Genomic DNA, 12961 nt, shown 5'->3' with positions numbered 1-12961 from the left:
GACATATCAAAGAATTCTTTAAATGGGGACTAGTTTGATTCATTTGCTGTGAGAAGTTAGAATGAACATTAACCAAATAAACTATCTTTAAAGGTGATCTACTACAGAAAGATTAATTTAGTGTGAGGTTGGTAAAAGGGTTCATGTTAATGGCTCCATTGGAATGATATTATGTTAGACTAATGATTTTTTGATATGCATAGAGAGTTATTTTTTTGCTAGGCTATAAGTATTAAGAAAGATGATTTTATACATCAATAAAAAATTATGGGTGTTGTAAATACGATGGAAACAATTATGTAAAACTTTATTTTTTGATTGAAGAATTTTTTTGAGTTCTTCTCTAAAATGTTCAACTTAGGTTTTTGAATCTACATTGAAGTCTAGAGTAGCAACAAGGATTGTATGATGAGAATGTTTCATTTCACATTATAATTTTCCAAACTAGTCATTTGGTGTAGGTCTTCTTAGAAAAATGTTGGTGTGATCATATTCATAATTTTATAGCTATGTTAGAGTCCTCAACTAGTAGTTTACTTGAATGCTAGAAAATAATTAATTAGCTTCAACTCAAAAGCCGCTAATTTTCACAAAAAATAGTGTATGTATCAGGCACATACATGTTTCCTTTATTGGAAAAAGATAAAAAGATTGGTAAGACTGCTATTGATATTCCCATTCTAGATTAGGTACTAACATTTTTTCTATAAAGAAGGTTTCTTATTCCTTTTAAACATCTAATCTTAATGTATGTGATGTAGGAGCATCTAGAGGTACAAGGGCAATCCTGTGTCATCCAAAAAAATGTACTTAGACTTAGTTTCTATTTCATGTGTTTTCATTTTTGGATACCCATTTGGGTCAAATAAAGGTTCCAACTCTCATAGTTCCATTATTAGTATTTTGGGTTAGAGTTTTTAATCACCTTGGGATACATGTATATGTCAAAAAAATAGGAGTATGTAATTGAGCCATCATTTTGGTGAACGAGAAGGTGTAAATTGGTCGAAAGATTTTTATTGTAATTTAGAGCATTCTAGCAAAAGAATCAGGTCAAAAGGCCCCACGATTTGAAAGTTATCGCAGTTTTTTAATTTTTTGAGACATCCTAAGAATGCTTCAAAGTTAGGTTAGGGGCATTAAATGACCTCGAACAAGGCCAAAAAATGGGGGATGAGTGAAGCTGGTCCATAGGGCTATAGGGAACTTCAAGAGCTTTCCAAAAATGTAAATGGTTCATCAATCGAGGCTATGTTTCAAAAGTTATGCCTCTTGAAAGTTTGGTTACTATTTCTACATTCTTCTAATTTTGTGCCAACTTCTAATGCGACTTCTAGAGCCTTCTATTTGGTTGATGGATGCCTACTAGCACTTTCTAGAATGTATTCCTAATCCTTAACCCTTTGGGGTCTATTTAAGAACATTTCTAGCATTGTAAAAGGTAGTTTGGAGTGGAGTTTGAGAGAAGGTACTGGGAGAAGAATTTATCTCCAAATTTATGCTATTGTAAGCCCATAGGGCATGTTTTGGAGTCTGTTTCTCTACACTAAGTGTACTAGCATATTTTTACAATTAATAAAATTTTCCCTTTCCTGTTGTGTCCATTCTATGCTTGGGTTGTGTCCCCATCAAGTGGTATCAAAGCTGGTTTTCCTGAGTTTGTAGATAGAGCGTCGACTGTGAGACAGTTTGCACTAGGACTATGTGGTTGTGGGTTTGAATTAAGAAGATTCCTCCATGAAGAGAGCATGGTGGAAGGGCTAGAGATATTAATCTTGAGGAGGTTAGAGCCCTCCAAAGGTAGGTACAAGCGTTGTAGGAGGAGCTCCATAGAGGAACAAATGTTGCCACAGGCAATGAAAGTGAGGATGACAATGAAGAAGAAGAAATTGGACCAAAAGGGGAATTTTATGGGGAAGTTCTAAATCAGGCAGAGGAAAGGCTTTTTAGGGCCATTACTAAGATTGGGAAATGACCTATAATTGATGTGGGTGTATTTTTAGGAAATCTGAAACTAGATGAGTTGATCAACTAGATCAATGAACTAGAAGAGTACTTTGAGTATGAGGATATCAGGGATCTAGATAGGGTTAAGTTTGCAAAGGCCAAACTAAAAGGACATGCCAAAATCTGGTGGCAAGAGGTTCAATTGGAAAGAAATGGAAGATGAAAGGAGAAGATCACAAGGTGAGACTGTATGGTGGACAAATTGAAGAAGTAGTTCATTCCTATTGACTATGAGCTTGATTTGTTTAAGAAAATGCATGGGTTAAAGCAAGTAGCAGGAATATATAGAGGAGTTTTATCAACTTTTGATTAGAGTAGGGCATGTAGAAGCAAATAAGAAGAAGGTTTCTCATTATATCAATGTATTGCGACCTAGCATCCAGGAGGAATTAAGTCTGGTAAGAATGACCCGTGTTGAGGAGGCATACCAATTTTCCCTACGAGTTGAAGAGAAGCTAAATAAAAAGTTTGAAGGGAGACAAAGAGGTTGTGGTCAAGGAGGAAGGGGTAGTGGTAGGTCATCTGGAGGCCGAAATGAAACCCAAAATAAAAATGAAGATGTGGGTACTAGCAGGAACTAGAGGAATGAGGGTTTCAACCACTCCCGTGATCAAGACTTTGGAAATTAGAGAGGAAGAGGTAGAGGATGTGGAAAAGGAAGAGGAGGCTTCTGTGGTACCTATTTCCATTGCAATGAAGAAGGTAATCATGCCTTTGAATGCACTCAGCAACAAGGAAAGATAGATAGGAGAGTTGAAGGTCAAGCTAGGGTTGCTCATGTGGATGAGGATGCACAATCATCACATTCAAAGGATGAAAAAAGAGGAGAGACTTTAGTAAATGAAAGGGTCCTACTAAGTGGTGAGATTGAACTAGGACAAAGGAGGAGTTTATTCCATACTAAGTGCAAGTGTGGGGATAAATGTTGTGATGTGATCGTTGATGGTGGTAGCACTGATAACTTGATATCAGAGGAGATAGTCTCTAAGTTGAAGCTCAAGAGGGAGAAACATGCCCAGCCCTATCAAATTGCTTGGGTGAAAGATGATCATAAGGTCCTGGTAAGTGAAAAAAATTTAGTGAAGTTCAAAATTGGGAGTTACCATGATGAATTTCTCTATGATGTTATTCCAATGGATGTTTTCCATCTATTGTTGGCTAGACTATGGTAGTTTGATAGGCATGCAGTACATGATGGTCATGCAAACACATACTCTCTAACAAAGGATGGAGTTTGCCACAAACTGAAGCCCATGAAAAGGGAAGGCGAAAAGGTATGTAGCAATACTAGGATTTGTCTTGTTGATGGAAGGAAGTTTTTAGATGGCATGAAACATCATCATATGTGCTATGCTTTGATCCCTAGGAAAGATAAAGAAGGTAGTAGTGAAATACCACTTGAAGTTTCAAATTTACTAGGTGAGTTTGGATATATCATCTCTGATAATATTCCATAAGGATTGTCACTGGTAAGGCAAATCAATCATCAGATAGATTTAATTCTAGGAGCTAGTTTGCCTAATAGGGCTACTCACAAGATGACTCCTACTAAAACTGAGGAGCTAAATAGACAAGTTCAGGAGCTATTGAGGAAGAGCTTGATTCAGGAGAGCCTAAGTCCATGTGCAGTACCTATAGTACTAGCACCAAAGAAGGATGGAGAGTGGAGGATGTGTATAGACTCTCGAGCTATAAATAGGATAACCATCAAGTATTGATTTCCTTTGCCAAGAATGGATGATCTTATGGACTGCTTGAGTGGAGCTCAGTACTTCACAAAGATAGATCTCAAGAGTGGCTATCATCAGATATAGATAGGAGAAGGAGATGAGTGGAAAATAGCCTTCAAGACCAAGGAGGGTCTTTATGAGTGGTTAGTCATGCCCATTGGATTGACGAATGCCCCAAGCACCTTCATGCGGCTTATGAATGAGGTACTTAAGAAGTTCTTGGGAAAATTTGTTATCATCTATTTGGATGATATTTTAATTTTCAGCAAGACTTTGGAAGAACATTTATTGCATATTCTTAGTGTCCTTGAAAGGTTAAGGGAAGAGAAACTATTAATTATTCTGAGGAAGTGTATCTTTGCAAAAAGGGAGTTAGTCTACTTCGGGTTTGTTATATCACTTGAAGGTCTCAAAATGGATCCAAAGAAGGTAAAAGCCATCTTGTAATGACCTACTCCAAGGTCTGCTACTAAGGTAAGATCATTCCATGGTCTGGTTAATTTTTATAGAAAGTTCATTAAGAATTTCAGTGGCATATGTGCACCCCTAACTGATACAATAAGAGGGGATAGAAAAGAGTTCAAATGGACTACGACAACTGTGAGAAGTTTTGATTTGCTGAAGAAGAAGGTGACAGAACAACCTGTGTTGGCACTTCCAAATTTTAGAAAGGTGTTACAAGTGGATTTTGATGCTAGTGGTAACGCTATTAGGGTTGTATTAAGCCAAGAAGGTAAGCCTATTGCATATTTTAGTGAAAAATTGAATGATGCAAAAAAGAAGTATTCTATTTATGATCAAGAGTTCTATGCAATAGTTCAGGCCTTAAAAAAATGGAGGCATTATTTATTGCCAAAGGAATTTCTTTTGTATACTGATCATCAGGCATTACAGTACCTAAATAGCCAAGGTAAATTAAATTAGAGGCATATGAAGTGGGTAGAGTTTTTACAGAGCTATACATTTTTGTTGAAGCATAGAAGTGGAAAATCTAACAGGGTTGCAAATGCACTGAGTAGAAGATAGTTGTTGCTAATAGTAATGTAGGTTGAAGTAGTTGGGTTTGATGAACTCAAGAATTTGTACCTTGAGGATCCTGATTTTGTTGAAGTGTGAAAAGCTTGTAAAGAGCCTGTTGCTGTAGATAGAACCAAGTGACTAGACTATTTGATTTAGGATGGTATGTTGTTCAAGGGCAGTCAATTGTGCATTCCAAGGAGCTCCATGAGGGAAAATTTGATTAAGGAGAAACATAGTGGAGGGATGGCAGGACATTTTGGTCGAGATAAGACCATTTCCATTCTCAAAGAACATTATTTTTGACCTCAAATGTGATAGGATGTGAAGAATTTTGTATAGAGTTGTCAGATTTGTCAAGTTACCAAGAGATTTAGTCACAATACTGGACTATATCAACCATTTCCTATTCCATCAAAGGAATGGGAGGACATAAGTATGGATTTTGTTCTTGGATTGCCAAGGACACAAAGGGGTAATGACTCAATATTTGTGGTGGTTGATAGGTTCTCCAAAATGGCACATTTCATTCCATGCCACAAAACTCATGATGTTGTCCATATTGAAGACTTGTTTTTTAGAGAGGTGGTGAGACTACATGGTCTCCCAAGGAGTATAGTTTCTAACAGAGATACTAAATTTGTGGGGTATTTTTGGAGAATATTGTGGAAGAAGTTGATAACAGACTTTAAATTCAGTTCCACACATCACCCGCAGACTGACGGCCAAACATAAGTGGTAAACAGAAGTCTAGGAAATTTACTGAGATGTTTAGTTAGGGATAAGCCCAAGGGGTGGGATTTGATTCTACCACAAGTAGAGTTTTCTTATAATAACTCTATAAATAGGATTACTGGTAGATCACCATTCCAAATTGTATATGGAAGTAGCCAAAGGACTACACCATAATTGAGGAAGATAGAGCAAGGTGAGAGGACAAGTGTTGAAGCTGAAGAATTTGTTGAACATATCAAGCGTCTATATGAGGAGGTTTAGGTACACATTACCAAGATGAATCAAGAGTATAAATCTAGGGCTAATCAAAGGAGAAGACATAAGGAATTCCAAGTAGGGGATCTAGTCATGGTACACTTACAAAAAGAAAGATTTCCAGTTGGTACTTACAACAAGCTGAAAATGAAGAAATTTGGCCCCTGCAAAGTTCTAAACAAACATGACTTAGGAAATACATATGAGGTGGAGTTTCTAGATGGTATTCACATTTTTCCTATTCTCAACATTGTAGACTTAACAAAGTATCATGATGATGGTGCAGATGAAGAGCTGATGTTAGAGCCATGTCCAATTCCTACTTCTAAGAAGGAGGAGATAGAAGACATTCTAGATCATTGTGTGGGTAGGAGTACCAGACATAGGTAGTATGAAGAGTATTTGGTCAAGTGAAAAGGACAACCAATCGAGGACTCAACTTGGATATCAATAGCTGAGGTTTCCCATTTGGGATTTCCTCTACCATTCATAAAGTGATAGGGTCACTTTTCAATCTACCCTAGGTGTCTGATGCAGGAGCATCCAAAGGTGCAAGGGCAATCCTATGTCATCCAAAAAAATGTACTTAGACTTAGTTTCTATTTCATGTGTTTTTATTTCTAGATACCTATTTGGGTCAAATAAAGGTTCCAACTCTCACAGTTCCACTATTAGTGTTCTGGGTTAGAGTTTTTATCACCTTGGGATACATGTAAATGCCAAAAAAATAAAAGTATGTAATTGAGCCATCATTTTGGTGAACTAGAAGGTATAAATTGGTCAGAAGATTTTTATTGTAATTTAGAGAATTCCAGAAAAAGAATCAGGTCAAAAGGCCCCATAGTTTGAAAGTTATCATGGTTTTTTAGTTTTTGGAGACATCCTAAGAATGCTTCAAAGTCAAGTTAGGGGCATTAAATGACCTTGAATAGGGACAAAAAATGGGGGACAAGAAAATCTGGTCCATAGGGCTATAGAGCACTTTGAGAGCTTTCTAAAAATGTAAACGGTTTGTCAATCAGAGCTACGGTTCAAAAGTTATGCCTCCCGGAAGTTCAGTTACCATTTTTGGATTCTTCTAATTTTTTGCTGACTTCTAATGAGACTTCTAGAGCCTTCTATTTGGTTGGTGGATTCCTACTAGCACTTTTTAGAATGTATTCCTAATCCTTAACCCTCCGAGGTCTATTTAAGAACATTTCTGGCATTGTAAAAGGTAGTTCAGAGTGGAGTTTGAGAGAAGGTACTGGGAGAAGAATTTATCTCCATATTTATGCTATTGTAAGCCCATATGGCATGTTTTGGAGTCTGTTTCTCTATGCTAAGTGTACTAGCATATTTTTACAATTAATAAAAATTTTCCTTTCCTATTGTGTCCATTCTATGGTTGGGTTGTGTCCCCATTAGTATGGCTTTTCATTTTTCTTGTACAAACATTTAAAAGAGTTGTTTACATGACTAGTAGATGATAAAATGAAGTTTTTAAATGAATCATGATAATTTTATTATTTTATTCAGAATTCATGGAAGACTTTTTGGAAATAACAATGGAAAAGTAAGTTCTAAGAGCAGGGGGGTGAATCAAAACTTAAAACTTTTGCCTCTAAAATATATCACCAACATTCATCTCATAACTTAACATGTAAATTAAAGATATAACATGCATGACACCCATAGAATAAATTAAATAACACATAACATAGTAAATATATTACCCATAAACCCTCCAATGAGAAGGAAAAACTAGGGTGGAGATGACACCCACAAATCTTCACTATTGCAGTTGTGAAGTGTAGCCTATTGTGGATACAATGTGTTTGATCATTATCTATGATCTATCTTATGAAAGGCATGCAATGTTAAAGGCTTAAAAATACTATTAGGTATCACCTTGTTAGAGGATTTAAACTTATAGTAAAGAAAGAACTTAGTTAAGAGATTTACAAAAGCCTATTAGGAATACTCGGTTAAGAGATTTTCTCTATATCACTAGTTAGAAAGATTCAACACCATGATCATTCAGTTAGCACCTTTCTACTTGATGTCAAATCTTCTCCATACTAATTAAACCTTGATCCTCATGATCAAATATATCTCCTCTATCCTTTCATTTATACTCTCCTCTTTTCAAACTAATTCTTCAATTCATAGCTTTGTTATAGCATCATGAATGCTCTCTCTGCACTAAGCATTCATCTTCTCACACACACTTCAAACTCTTTAGGGTTTGCCTTGTTAAATAAGCATTAGTGGTTATGGATTAGGTAAGAATCAATGGTTGTGGTTGATCCATATTGCCTCCCTAAGCTTCCCTTTTTTCTAATTGGTTGCATGTATTGCATAGGGATTGACAACATACCTCCATACTTATCTTTCATAATTGTAAAATATGATTATGTTAGCCCAAAAATGGTTTACATAGAAGTTTTTTCCATTACAAACAACTATGCTAGAAAATATTCACTCAACATATGAAGACTCTAATGCTCAGCTTTCATTGTGCTCCTAATATTGTAACTCGACTATTGAATAACTCAACACTCTTTGTTTACTCAAAACTTGAATCACTCAACATGTATAGTCTTCTTGAAAATTTAGTGACTCAACACTAACTATCTATAGTTCTCATCATAAATTGACTAACAACTTATGCTCAACATGCTTTGATCACTTGGCTTGCATTATGTGCTTGACTCACTCTAATCACTTGACATACACTATGTGCTTGGATTGCACTATAATTATGCTAGATTATAACTAAGTGTTTTGTCACTATCTTGTCAAAACCAATATGAGATTAAGAATCCTATGAGCAATAGTGGAGAAGGATAGCTAAATAATGAGGAAAACAATGATTTTCCTAGTTACAAAATAAAGTGACAATGTAAACAAAATTGAAAATGGTGATAACTCACTATTGCAGGACAACACTATCACATGAAGTTCAAAGATAAATAAGGAAATGATTTCAAATAAGGAAATTTAAGTGATTCAAAGGAATCCCTATTACACTAATAGAAGTTAAAAAATAACAAAAAAATATGTTTTGTTCAATACATTAAAAATAGTGAATGCATATGATAAAACTTAAACTATTTTCTCATAATATGATAAGAATTTACCTATCATAAATGATGTTGCTGCTTGTTTATGCTAAACTAATGGAATAAAAGATTTCACATTGAATAATTTGTTTCTTGATTTTTGACTTATTCTTGGTGAAATCTTGCTTACAAAGCTCCTACCAGTTCTTACATTAGATGTTTTTGAATCCTTCTTTTTGACTGATGAACCATATTTATTTTGCAACTCACTTAGATTTTCCTTTATAGAATCCTTCCCTACAATATTTGTAGAATTGAATTTTAGGCTCACCAAAGCTTTCTTTTTTAATAGATCTAATATTTTTTCTATGGAGCTAGTGATGATCATTTTAAAGAAACTTCTAGTTGGAGGAGTAGCTATGGGTGAATTATGGTTTGCTAAGTCTATTAGAATATTCGTTGTATTGAGAACATTTTTCTTAGTCAATGGGATAAATCCTTCTTGAGTTATATTCATTCTAGTATAATAATCCATATTCTCCCCCTCAATAGGAAAATATCTAGTATGCTCTTGAACTTTATTTACAAACAATTTGCAGTATGTGTCAAGGGAATTTGTGATAATTCTATCAAATAATAGTCCACCTACATAGGTCAATGAATCTGAATAATCAATCTTTGATGGATATCCCTTCCCCCAAAGTTTCATGGAGTTTTTTGAGTGATCTCTAGCCTCCAAGGAAAGATAAGCCCATCATGAATTTGATGGTGTATAATTTCTAAACTTAAAAATTTGATTTACTAAGTGACTATGAAAAGAGGATTGTGAAAATATGGAGCTTCCTTATCCTTGTTCACAAGGTTATCCATTTCTCATCACTCTATAGGATTTATTGCTATTATGTAAGTCCTCCCCATTTTGAATCCTTGTGACATTTCTATTTCATGTAGAGACCCTAATCTTGTGCTTGGAAGGATTGTCATGACTAGTTGAATCAACAACAACATTTCTTGTTGAGGAAACCTATGGTAAGACTCCATCATGCATTACATCCATGGAATGTCTCCCAAACCTTTTTTAAGTCTATCATTTGCAACTTTACATGGAAAATCTACTCCCAAGCTAGATTGTAGTCCAAATTGATTGGAAGGATTCTTATAAACTATAACTGGCTCACTTAAACCACAATGACCTAGTTTTGTAACCATATTTCTTTTCATTGAAGGTGTCCTTTCAATGTCACATTTTTCTATGCCACCTAACCCCTTTTAGAAAGAGAACTTTTATACATAGCTCCATGTAATTCTTAGATCTCTTCAATTTATTTACTTCTATTTGTATATGACAACTAGAGCTTGAAGCCTTTCTGACAAAAAAAGCAACCTAGGTGTTAAAAGAAACATTTATTTTTAATAATTTGACTAACCATCATAATTGTAGTGACTTTATCTTATAGCTAGTTGTCACTTCGACAATGTAGCTATCAAAATTATGATGACTATTCTTGATGGATGAATGTCATTTCCTTAGTATAGCTATTGCACCGATGTAGCAATTATAATGGTGAACTAGAAGCTTATGATGACTTACTATTACAACTGTGACATCATGAACATGAAATCTTGTCCCTTCCTTCATCCAAGTTACAACAATATCATCCATCTCTATTAAAATGGAAACCTCACCATCATAATTTGTGACAGCAAAAGTTTGATGGTCATTTGACAAGAGGCAATTCATGGTTCTATTGCTTGGGTGATGGGTAGAGGTCACAATTGCAATGGCCTATCATCACAATTCAGGTCCAAATGTAGTAGTGAGGTTAGGCATACTCAAAGAGTTAAGAATTCATGTTTCTAGAATTGAAAATTTGAAGCTATATTATGGATCTTAAAGTTGTATTTTCTATCTGATCATAACCCAAAAGACCTTATAGTTGAGCATATATATTAAAAATCTTATGAATCAATAAAAATTATTTCATTCTCTCTCTCTCTCTCTCTCTCTCTCTCTCTCTCTCTCTCTCTCTCTCTCTCTCTCTCTCTCTCTCTCTCTCTCTCTCTCTCTCTCTCTCTCTCTCTCTCTCTCTCTCCCTCCCTCCCTCCTTGGTGTTCTTCAATGTGTGTTTCCTTCCATTATATTTACTCAACAAGGTGTTTGGATAGTTAAGTGTGCCTTTGGCCCTATTTGTTTAGTCTCTCCTCGTCTCAATGATTAATGTGACTTGGTATGTTACTATAATTTCCATTTAGGTTACACTTATTTTACATGTTCCATTCATTACACTTACATTATTCATCTCATCAATTATTAATCATTAGATTACCTCATTCATTACATTAATTCATTAGGTATCATCATTACATTCATATCATTACTATCATACATATCATGATACATTCATTTCATCAACACAACCCATATAGTTATCCCATACATACAAAAAAAAAAAATGAATATAACTCATACATCACCATTGTATAGGACCTACATCATAGAAATAAATGCATTGCACCACACACATCTTGCATCACAATATCACTAACAAAATCATAAAATCATGCATCACATATAGTACTCATAACAATTATATGCATACAACTTAATTAAAAACCATCACACATATACATGTAGGATCATCAAATCATGTGATCATATATTAAAAAAATGAGTATCCATGTACAATCCATATACAAAAGAAATCATATAGTACCTCATTGAAGATACATCATTAAAAAGTTGTTACATCTACACATAAATATATGTCTATCATCGTGTCAAAACATATCACTCTAGGGATAAACTACCTAGCTATGAGGTCATTGTTCCTCCTATTTCACCTCATCATGGAGGCCTTGAATTTCCAACCAACTAATCTAATCTTTGAAGACTCCCCATGGCCCAAGAGTTGGATGCCTCTTGAAAGTTGGGACATTTTTTATCTATCGACATGGCATTGTAGTATAGTTCTGGATAATAGCCTACCTAAATTTTGGACATGTTAGGTTGGAAATAAGTGTTTAATTTGATATAGAACATTATGTTAGGTTTCAAGAATCTCTCAAGTTTATTTAGGAAAATTCATTCATGTTGTAATAAGGCATATGAGCAAGATTTGGGCCAATCAACATTGGTCAATTCTAGGGTTTGACCAAAATTTATGCATTTTTATGTTTATTAGGAGTATATTACGTTTTGAAATTCATTTGTAGGAATTTTAAGTTATTTAGAGTGAGAATCATTAAAATTTGCAAAATTGTCAGAAAAAGTTGTCATGCAACAATTTTTGTTATTGAGCAACTTTTACAATTTTTGGGAAGAGCAATAGTAATGACCATGTAATGGATGATCAAAGAGGAATGAAGGTGAAAGGTCAAAAGAAATGACCTATATATTAAATTTTTCAACTAAGGAAGAGATTGGACATGGTGGACAATTTGAATCAATAAAGAAACAAGTTTTGGTAGGAAAAGTGTGCAGGACAGTAAGTACAGTCCAAGAATTAATTGCAAAAATTGTTCATTTGTACATGATTTCATTTTATATAGTTGTATTTTTTATTGTGAGTAATGTAATAATTCATTTGGTCAAGGTAGAATAAGTTTTTGTAAATATTTTGTTTTTTTTTTGCTCATTGATTACCCTAACCTATAACTAGGGTTTTAAATCAAATGGACTCTCCCTCCCAAACCCCATGGTGAAAAGTATTAAATTTTGGTAGAAATAAGGGGTATAGGATGAGGTTTATGGTTTTACAATTTATTTTCAATTCACCCAAGAACTTGGGGTCTTTTTAGAGCCATTAATTGAAGTCGTTGCATGTGCTTAGCGTGTAGACAACCAAAGATCACATTGTAGAAGACAATGTGGGGATTTTAGATGCTTGATACATTAAACATAGAAGTGTTTTGAGGTTACCTAATTTTTGGTATAGACATTCATGAAGTGGGTTTTAGAGCATGGTAATTTTTAGTGCAAACTATGATTTTAGTCCTAATTAGGCCTAAAGTAGGGCTCGAGGGTTAATAAGTAAGGAGGATAGACACTAAACTCATCTTTTGTAATTTTATAGGTTTACATGATGTATAAAATATTATTCAATTTTTTTGGTAGCTTATTTTCAAGTTTCTTACATTTGGAGATTAAAAATATGAAATAGGGCTACAAAGAAG

The sequence above is a fragment of the Cupressus sempervirens genome, chromosome 5 (genome assembly GCF_028749045.1).
Source record: "Cupressus sempervirens isolate cs-2001-9-10 chromosome 5, ASM2874904v1, whole genome shotgun sequence".
Taxonomy (NCBI): Eukaryota; Viridiplantae; Streptophyta; class Pinopsida; order Cupressales; family Cupressaceae; genus Cupressus; species Cupressus sempervirens.
The sequence above is the reverse complement of the archived record's forward strand: the minus strand, read 5'-3'. Positions refer to the sequence as shown.